Raw genomic sequence first — 8,172 nt, 5'->3', positions numbered from 1 at the left:
ATTTACAGGACATGAAAAAGAAACTAAAGTTGATAAGAGAAAAATATATAGACCAGTTATCTTAGAGGTTGACTTTTTTTTGTAAAAAGACAAATAATAAAATAGTATACTAAATATATGGTAGAAAATTGTCTACATAAGCCTTAGCCAATTGTCTTAGGACTATTTGGTAATTGCTGAATGGTTTGGTGCAGAATGATTAGGTGGTCAGAATGATTAAGAGGCTCTCATGATATAGTGTAAAATGAAATATAATTGTTTGGTAATTGTGTACAATGAAATTAGGGTTCTTAATAGTTAAGGAAGATTCATGATACAAAATCATTCAGAGGATTTTAGAACCATTAAGAAACATATTTTTTCTTTTGCTAAACAAGATTAACCTCTTAACGGTTCAGAAGTTGCTTCTTAATAGAACTATTAAAATGTAAACAAACAATCCCTTAGTAGAGTTAAGTTGGCCTTGACAACCTTAGACCTTAGTAGCACTTTAGTAGTCAAGGACTGACCTGTTTGCTTATTTTAATTTTTTGCAAGCAATGGTTCATTTAATTTGTTATTAGTTGTGCATCGAACGGCAACATGAAAAAGTGCATGAGGACATAAGCGAAAGAATGTATATCGACAAAAACCGTCGATCTATATCAAACTCAAAGCAAAAGTTAACCTATACTATGGTCATTGGACGACATACGATTTTGGACTCATGCAATTTATCCAACTTTATGACTAAGCCTTCTTTTAGCATTAGATATTGAGGCTCGTCTTGTCGATTTTACGTGCTTCATTTTTTTATAACAATAAATTAAAACAAAATATACGACACGCATTGTGAATATTAAAAAAATCAATTTTAGTAAACCATAAAAAAATTATAATAGGATTTAATTTAGTTAAGAAAGAAAACAAGAAGATATTTAATTGAATAGAGACAAATTATTTCTTGGCCGCCAAGGCTTGGAAACACGTGTACAAATAACTTTTCAAATGTTTGACTAGTCAGTCTCTAAAAATACGACCGATTTCAGTACCCTTCTCCCCACGTGAAGAAAATCCGGAAATTTCCAAGAATAGATCATGTTTTTTCCCGTATAAATATGGCAAAATTATAATAACAAAACAACACAATTAAAAAATCTTTTGTGTTAGAGTCAAAAATTCTAAAAGATTCAGAGTTCTTTCGTTTGTAATTTTTACGATTAAAATAGGGATTATGTTCAGTTTTGTTAGTTGTTTGTTGGGTTCAACCAAGGTGGGAAACGAAGAATTTGGGGAATCGAGGAAAGCTCAAAACATAGATAGTGACAAAGAAGCAAAGAGCAAGAGTAGAAAAAGCGCAGCAATCCCCGTGGCTTACTTCTCCGTCGGCTCGAATTTTTCACGCTTGTGAAAATAATGAATCGTTTTGTTTTTGAAGATCCAACCGTATTCATGATCTTGTTTTTGACAAATAGTGGCTCTCAATATGATGTTGTGACGTTTAAAATAAGTACCACACTTGATGGATGGGGTGCAAGTTTGTAATGTATGGAATTCTAGTGATCAATGAGGCAAATTGATTAATGTTGTACGTCTATTGATTAATTGTTATGGACAACATGGTTTGTATATAGTAAGCTACTTGTGCAAATAGTAAATCTACCAAAGCTCAAAGTACAATCTTAACATCAAGATGACTTTTTGACTTCAATAAAGTTTTGAGTTTCATATTTCGAATTTTTTTAGTTGTGTGTTATCGTAACAAAAAAATGCGATGTTTTAACTTGATACAATGTTTAATATAGTCATTTAACTACTAATCACATATTTATGATAATTATAGCACTTTTTAATCACCAAGCTCGGAAGATATGCACATCTAAACACTTGACCTGTTAAGGTGAGAACGTTACTCCAAATCCGATTAGCTTTTGGTGTGTTTTCAAGTAAATTTAGCGTCTTGTTTTGTACAASTATCACATAGGCTTTGCGTGATTTGAAGAATTGAGGAAAACCCCTCTCAAAAAATTATTTATTAAAATTATTTTAAGTATAGTTCACAAAAAAATATTTCAATTATTATGTCAATTTAATAAGTTACTTATTTGATATTTCAATTTAATAATGCTCACAATAGTTTAACTTTTAAACTTGATTATCTTTTTCATAACAAAAAACTATTTATCATAACGAGCAAATTTTAATATATAATTGTCTCACATCAATCCTACTTGAAACATTTTTGATAAAGAATTAAAAAAAAATATTTGAGTCACAATTAATTTCATAGTGTATTACATTTTTAGTCCTTGTAGTTTGTCCAAAGACATATTTTTCTCTCTTAACGATTGTTAATTGATGATGTTAACTCTAGAAAGTTTTGAGTATTATGAAATAAAAAAGTTAGAGACCATCGATATAAATAGTTACTTTAAGGATAAAATCTAAAACTTGAGTAGACCCACCTATGTAATTCACTTATATAAAATATCTTTTATTTTAAAAAAAATATCAACAATAGAATCAGAAATTCAAAATATTCAACAGGTGTTATAAGCTAAAAGTATATGTTTGTTATAAATTTATAAGATATAAAATGTATATTTAAAAATAAAAAGAAAATCAGAATAACTTGCAGAAACTAAAAAAAAACATATGTTGTTTAATAAACATCAATATTTGAATACAAGTTGATATTGTGCACAAGAACCTTCTTAAAGAAATCAAACAATTTGCAGTCAAAACATACATCTCATTTGACCAATCAAGCCAAGAAACTTTTGAGAAACTTCCAAGAAATTAACTGAATTTTTGTGTATAAATATGCAAAAAGATACGAGTATCAGCTCATTGACATTATAGAAAACCTTTTTCGTTTAAGAGTCCAAAATCATTAAAGTTTACCAACAAATTTCATATTTTTTATTTTGTTCGATTAAGATGGCTTTTATATTGAATTTCTTTAGTTGTTTCTCGGCTTCAAACAAGGTGGTTGACGAAGGAAACCAAGAGGTTGGTGCATCAAGAAAAGCTCACATCGATGGTGAGCATGAAGCAAAGAGAAAGAGTGGGAAAAAGGCACCGATTCCGTTGGCTTACTTCCCTATTGGCTCAAACTTTTCGCGCTTATAGGCATAACAGATCATGTTTTTGAAGATTCTTTCAATTTGTTTTTCACATATACGGCATAATCTCTTTTTTTCATTGCTGAAAACGATGATAATTTATTATTGTACAAAGGTTATTAATCGATAAATTGATATTTATTAATGTAAAAAGTACTTTATTGATTCAGTTAAGTTGAATTTTAATTATTGTTAATTTATGTATCATAGTCATTGAATTAATATAGAGAATAAATTCATTATACATAAGCTTAGTGAAAAATATATAATAGAGTATAATTTATAAGGTAATACATATTGTAACATATATTGATTCTTAATTATGATTTGTAAATAGTTAAATAATCACTTATAATATTTTCAACAAATGTATGATGGTGAAAGATGTTGAATGACACCAAAGGGTCTTTGGTCTAGCGGTATCGTAGCTCTTGGCTTTCTAGGAGGTCAGGAGTTCAAACATCACCATAGGTGAGAAAGGTATGTGAGTTTATTTGTTGTATTTGACGTATATAAATATAATATACTTAAAAAAAAGATGTTAAATGACATAATATTTATAAATCAATTAAATAATTAGATAATTTTATCATCAAAGTAAAAGTAAATTATATAAATCACATCCTACAATTTTATCAACGTATAATTTTTTAAAAGATGTTTGCAAACTATTTTAAAAAAGTAAACAATAAATTGAAGAAGAAGTTCGGAAGGTACGATAAATCGATCAACTTTTAAACGTATCTTTTTTCAAGTTCTCCTTTTGCTACTTTCAGATTCTTTTTCCACCACGCACCCATTTCTAATTACTCATCAATCTTCAAATGCAAATCTGAATGTTAAGAGGGAGAAGTTCGATTTGAGAGGGGAAAGGGTACGATTGATTTGGAAGAGTTTAAGGTTTTTAGATACGATTTAAAAAGTTTTAGGTTTCGTATTTTGTATTGTTTGGAGGGTAAATAATATCTTGAGCTAAGATGTGGTATCGAGTCATTTATTTGTTTCGAAGAGAGTGGCTTKATCGATGTACATGGTTTGAGAAAGGAAGCGGAGTCTATAAACGAAAAACCTAAACAAGTTTCCATTTTTTAGGAAAACAAATGATGGTATTGAGCACAAATCATTATTTGTTAAAAATAACATATTAAATACATTGTAAAAAATAGTTTTAGGCAATTGTATAATGGTTAAGCCGCCTTAAAATTGGGTTCATTTGCTTATTTAAGATTTTCTTTTTGCATTTGTTTTAAGACGGTTGCTCATTTAAATCATTGTCATTTGTACATAGAATGTGTGGTCCATTCTATTTTCACCGTTTTCATTGACGAGGCAGACAAGGAAACGACATTAACCTCTCAACACCCAACACAAGCATAGGTTAACCTCCACTCCTATCATTGGAAGTAGACATGGCCAAAAACCGGTCCGGCGTCAAGCCGAAGTCGGTCCCACGATGGAATAGTCGCCTTTCAAACCAGTCCCGGTCCCATCGATATTAAAGTCATTTCTAAGTCGTAATCATTATAGCAATTTCAACAACCCTAACTATTGATTTATTCGTCAATTTCACGTGTTTCATTTTTCTAAACAAAATAAACGACAAATACTATGAATATATATTAAAAAAATCAATTTTAATAAAAGATAAAAATATTTGTGTATAAAAGTTTAAAATTGAATATAGAGAAATAGTTTTCCTTGGAAACACGTCACCAATTGCTTTTCAAAATTTTGACTACTTCACTCCCAAATGGGACCAATTTCGAGAAGTTGTTGCGAAATTTCCGAGAATGTGACCGTGTTTTTTCTGTATAAATATGACAAAATTATGGGTATCCATTCATCAATAACAAAAAAAAGCATTTGTAAATTTCTATGATCAAGATGGGCATCGTCTTCGGTTTCCTTAGTTGTTTCTTGGGTTCGACCAAGGTTGGAAATGAAGAATTTGTGGCATCGTGGAAAGGTCAAAAAGTCGAAAAAGAGCAAGAAGCGACGAGCAAGGGTAGAGAAAGCGCATCAATCCTCGTGGCTTATTTCCCCGTCGGCCCAAACTTTTCACGCTTGTGAAAATAACGAGTCGTGCTTTTGAAAATGCACTCGTCTTGTTTTGACAAACAATGACGTTTTTTGAGGTTCCCGGAAGAAGTATTACACTTGATGGATAGCATACAAGTTTTAATGCATGAAGTTGTAGCGCTAAATGAGGCAATAAATGTGTACACTCGAAATAACACGGTTTTTGACATGTATAATTATTACACTTTTTGGTTAACCAAATGACATCTTTACTCTTTTTCGATTTATTTCTATTCACAACGCTTAAGTATTTATGCATTAATTAACGTAAATTTGAGATTTTTGTTACTTATGAAATTGGACACTTGTTTTGGGACAATTATAAATAGAAACGTGGACATTTATTTTGGGACGGAGTGAGTAAAATTCTAGGGGATTAATGGTCCGAGCATTTAACTAGTTACTCGAGTTTGAGTTGATCTCGAACACAATAAAGTTCGTTTAAATTAATGAGAGTCGAATTCCGTTTAACCTTTGATTGCTTGTTCGAAAACTCGACTAAAGTTTTCGAGTCAAGCCAATTCATATGAACTTGCTCCATTCCAAGTCAAATATGTTTATAAATCATACACTCAAAATCTAAATGAGCTTATAAACCAAGAAAACTATAAAACGGGTTAATCACTCTCGAGTTCAAACCCATAAACTAACTTATAAATTATGACTTTTAAGTCATATATTATATATAGTGGGTCTTTTAAAATTAAGCACTAAACTTGAACATTGAAAAAAATGAGTATTTTGAAAATTATTTCGATTATCTTAAGACGAGCACAAACAACCTGCTAACTCTAACTCATTAACACCCACTACTCTTATCGGAGGTACTAATAAGCAACATGACAACACCCTACATTTAATACAGTCAATAGCATTTTCGATTCTTTTATGGTTCCATATGAAAAACTAAGGGTCGTTTATTAAACACTTATAAGTAAAAGTCATCCATCTTACTTGCTTTATGGGGTAACATTTCCAGCCATCAAAATGGATTGTTGGTAAGCATTTACTGGGTAAAAGTATTCTCCCTCATTTACCCAAATAAGATTCTTGGTCTTTATCATGCTCACTCTAAACATAATTGATTGAAGAGATACAGCAACACCATTTCAATATAAAACTATGACAACAAGAAGAATTAGCCTCAGGAAGATGAAACAAAATTCTAACTACACAAAGATTAGAGTTGTTTTCTTCCACTCTCAAAGGTTGTGCTGACTATATTCTCGAGTAAATTACATTTTTTGTCCTTGTGGTTTAAGTGTTTTAACGGTTTGAATCCCTATTTTAAAATATCAACCAATTGCATTCCTATGGTTTGCATTTTATAAAATGTTGGGTCCCTAAATTTAGCTCCCTTAGATTTTTTTTCTGTTAAGCAGATTAACCAAGAGGACATTTTGGTTATTTTAATCACACGGAACAAACATTTAATAAGAACCAATGGACCAAACATGTAATTTAGGGACCGTTTACTAAACGCTTGCTTGGAAAGTGCTTACCGAATAAATTTTCATATCGAATGAACATGACAAGGGCCACGAATCTTACCAAGTAAGAGCAATGAGAAGGATATAGAATCTTACCCGATCGGTGTTGACTCTTACAGGTAAACGTTTACCGGGTAAACATTTGAGTAAGATCCCCTTAGTCTCTAGGTTTTACCCATCAATCAGAAACAGAGAAAAAGGAAAAAGAAAAACCAAAACCAAAACCAAAACCAAAAATCATTTAAAAAAGAGAAAATTACCAAAATAACCATTTTATACAACCCACTATAACAAAATAACAACTTTCTAGAGACATTGCGAAAATAACCACATGGATCACCCCCGGGAACGATCCGTATATTCATAAAGAAAAAAATTGCCATGTCACCCCGATCGCCCCCCAAGGGCGAGCCACGTCAGCATCCCTCCCCTTGGGGGCGATCTAGCCTAGAATTGGTTGTTTTTTCATTTTTTTTAACGGTATTTTTAATAAAACTGATACGCCGTTTAAATTGTATTTTTTAACTTTTTTAACCAAATTTCATGGGTAAATGTTTAAAAATAAACCATGATAATTATGGAGACACAAAAATTATTTTTATCAGATTTGGGTTTCGTAAATCAGATATAATATCTGATTTACGAAATTTGACCTCTATTTCGTCATTTTGTGTTTTTAATTTGACAATTAAGGGGTGTTTTTAACAAAAATGAAACAATACATAAACTGTGTTTTTTAACGTATTTAATTTAAAATTTCATGGTTTTTCGTTATAAAATAAGACAATGATAATTGTGGTTAGAAAAAAATTATTTTTAGCTGATTTTTGGAGAAAAAAATCAAACATTATATTTGATTATAGAGACGCAAAAATAAACCATGCTAATTATGGAGACGCAAACTTAAATTTTTCGTCACACGTTTGACGACCCCAAAATACGTTATTGGCGAAGACAAACGTATTGCACATGTGGGGAAGGTTATCAGAAGGTACTTTACAATACCATTTATATCTTGGAATAAACTGGCACTTCAAAGATACACACAAACATCTTGATTTTGACGTGATTTTATGTTTTGTGATGGTTGACTGTGTTTAATGGGTTAAAGGTTGTGATGGTTTATTGTGTTGAAGAGTTAAGGGTTGTAAGAGTAGAATATATGAGAAGAGAAATGAAAGAAGAGGTGTGAAAAATTGTAAAGTAGGAGGTTAGTATTTATAGTGAAATTGGTATTAAAAAAATAAAAATAAATATACTTGGGGCCGGATCGCCCCCCGGGGACGATAGGATGACGTGGCTCGCCCCCGGGGGTGGATCACCCTTGAGGGACGATTTGGATGGTTAGTTTGGCAAAACCTCTAAAATATGGTTATTTTGTTACAGTAAAAAAAAAAAAAAAAGAAACCAAAATATCTCAAATCTTCATCGGCAGGGATGAGGGAACCAGACCCTACCCTCTATCTTTCCGAATCTTCATCGGCAGAGAACCAAACCCT

Source organism: Cynara cardunculus (genome assembly GCF_001531365.2).
Source record: "Cynara cardunculus var. scolymus isolate 2C chromosome LG 15, CcrdV1, whole genome shotgun sequence".
NCBI lineage: Eukaryota > Viridiplantae > Streptophyta > Magnoliopsida > Asterales > Asteraceae > Cynara > Cynara cardunculus.
This window is presented reverse-complemented; position numbering follows the sequence as displayed.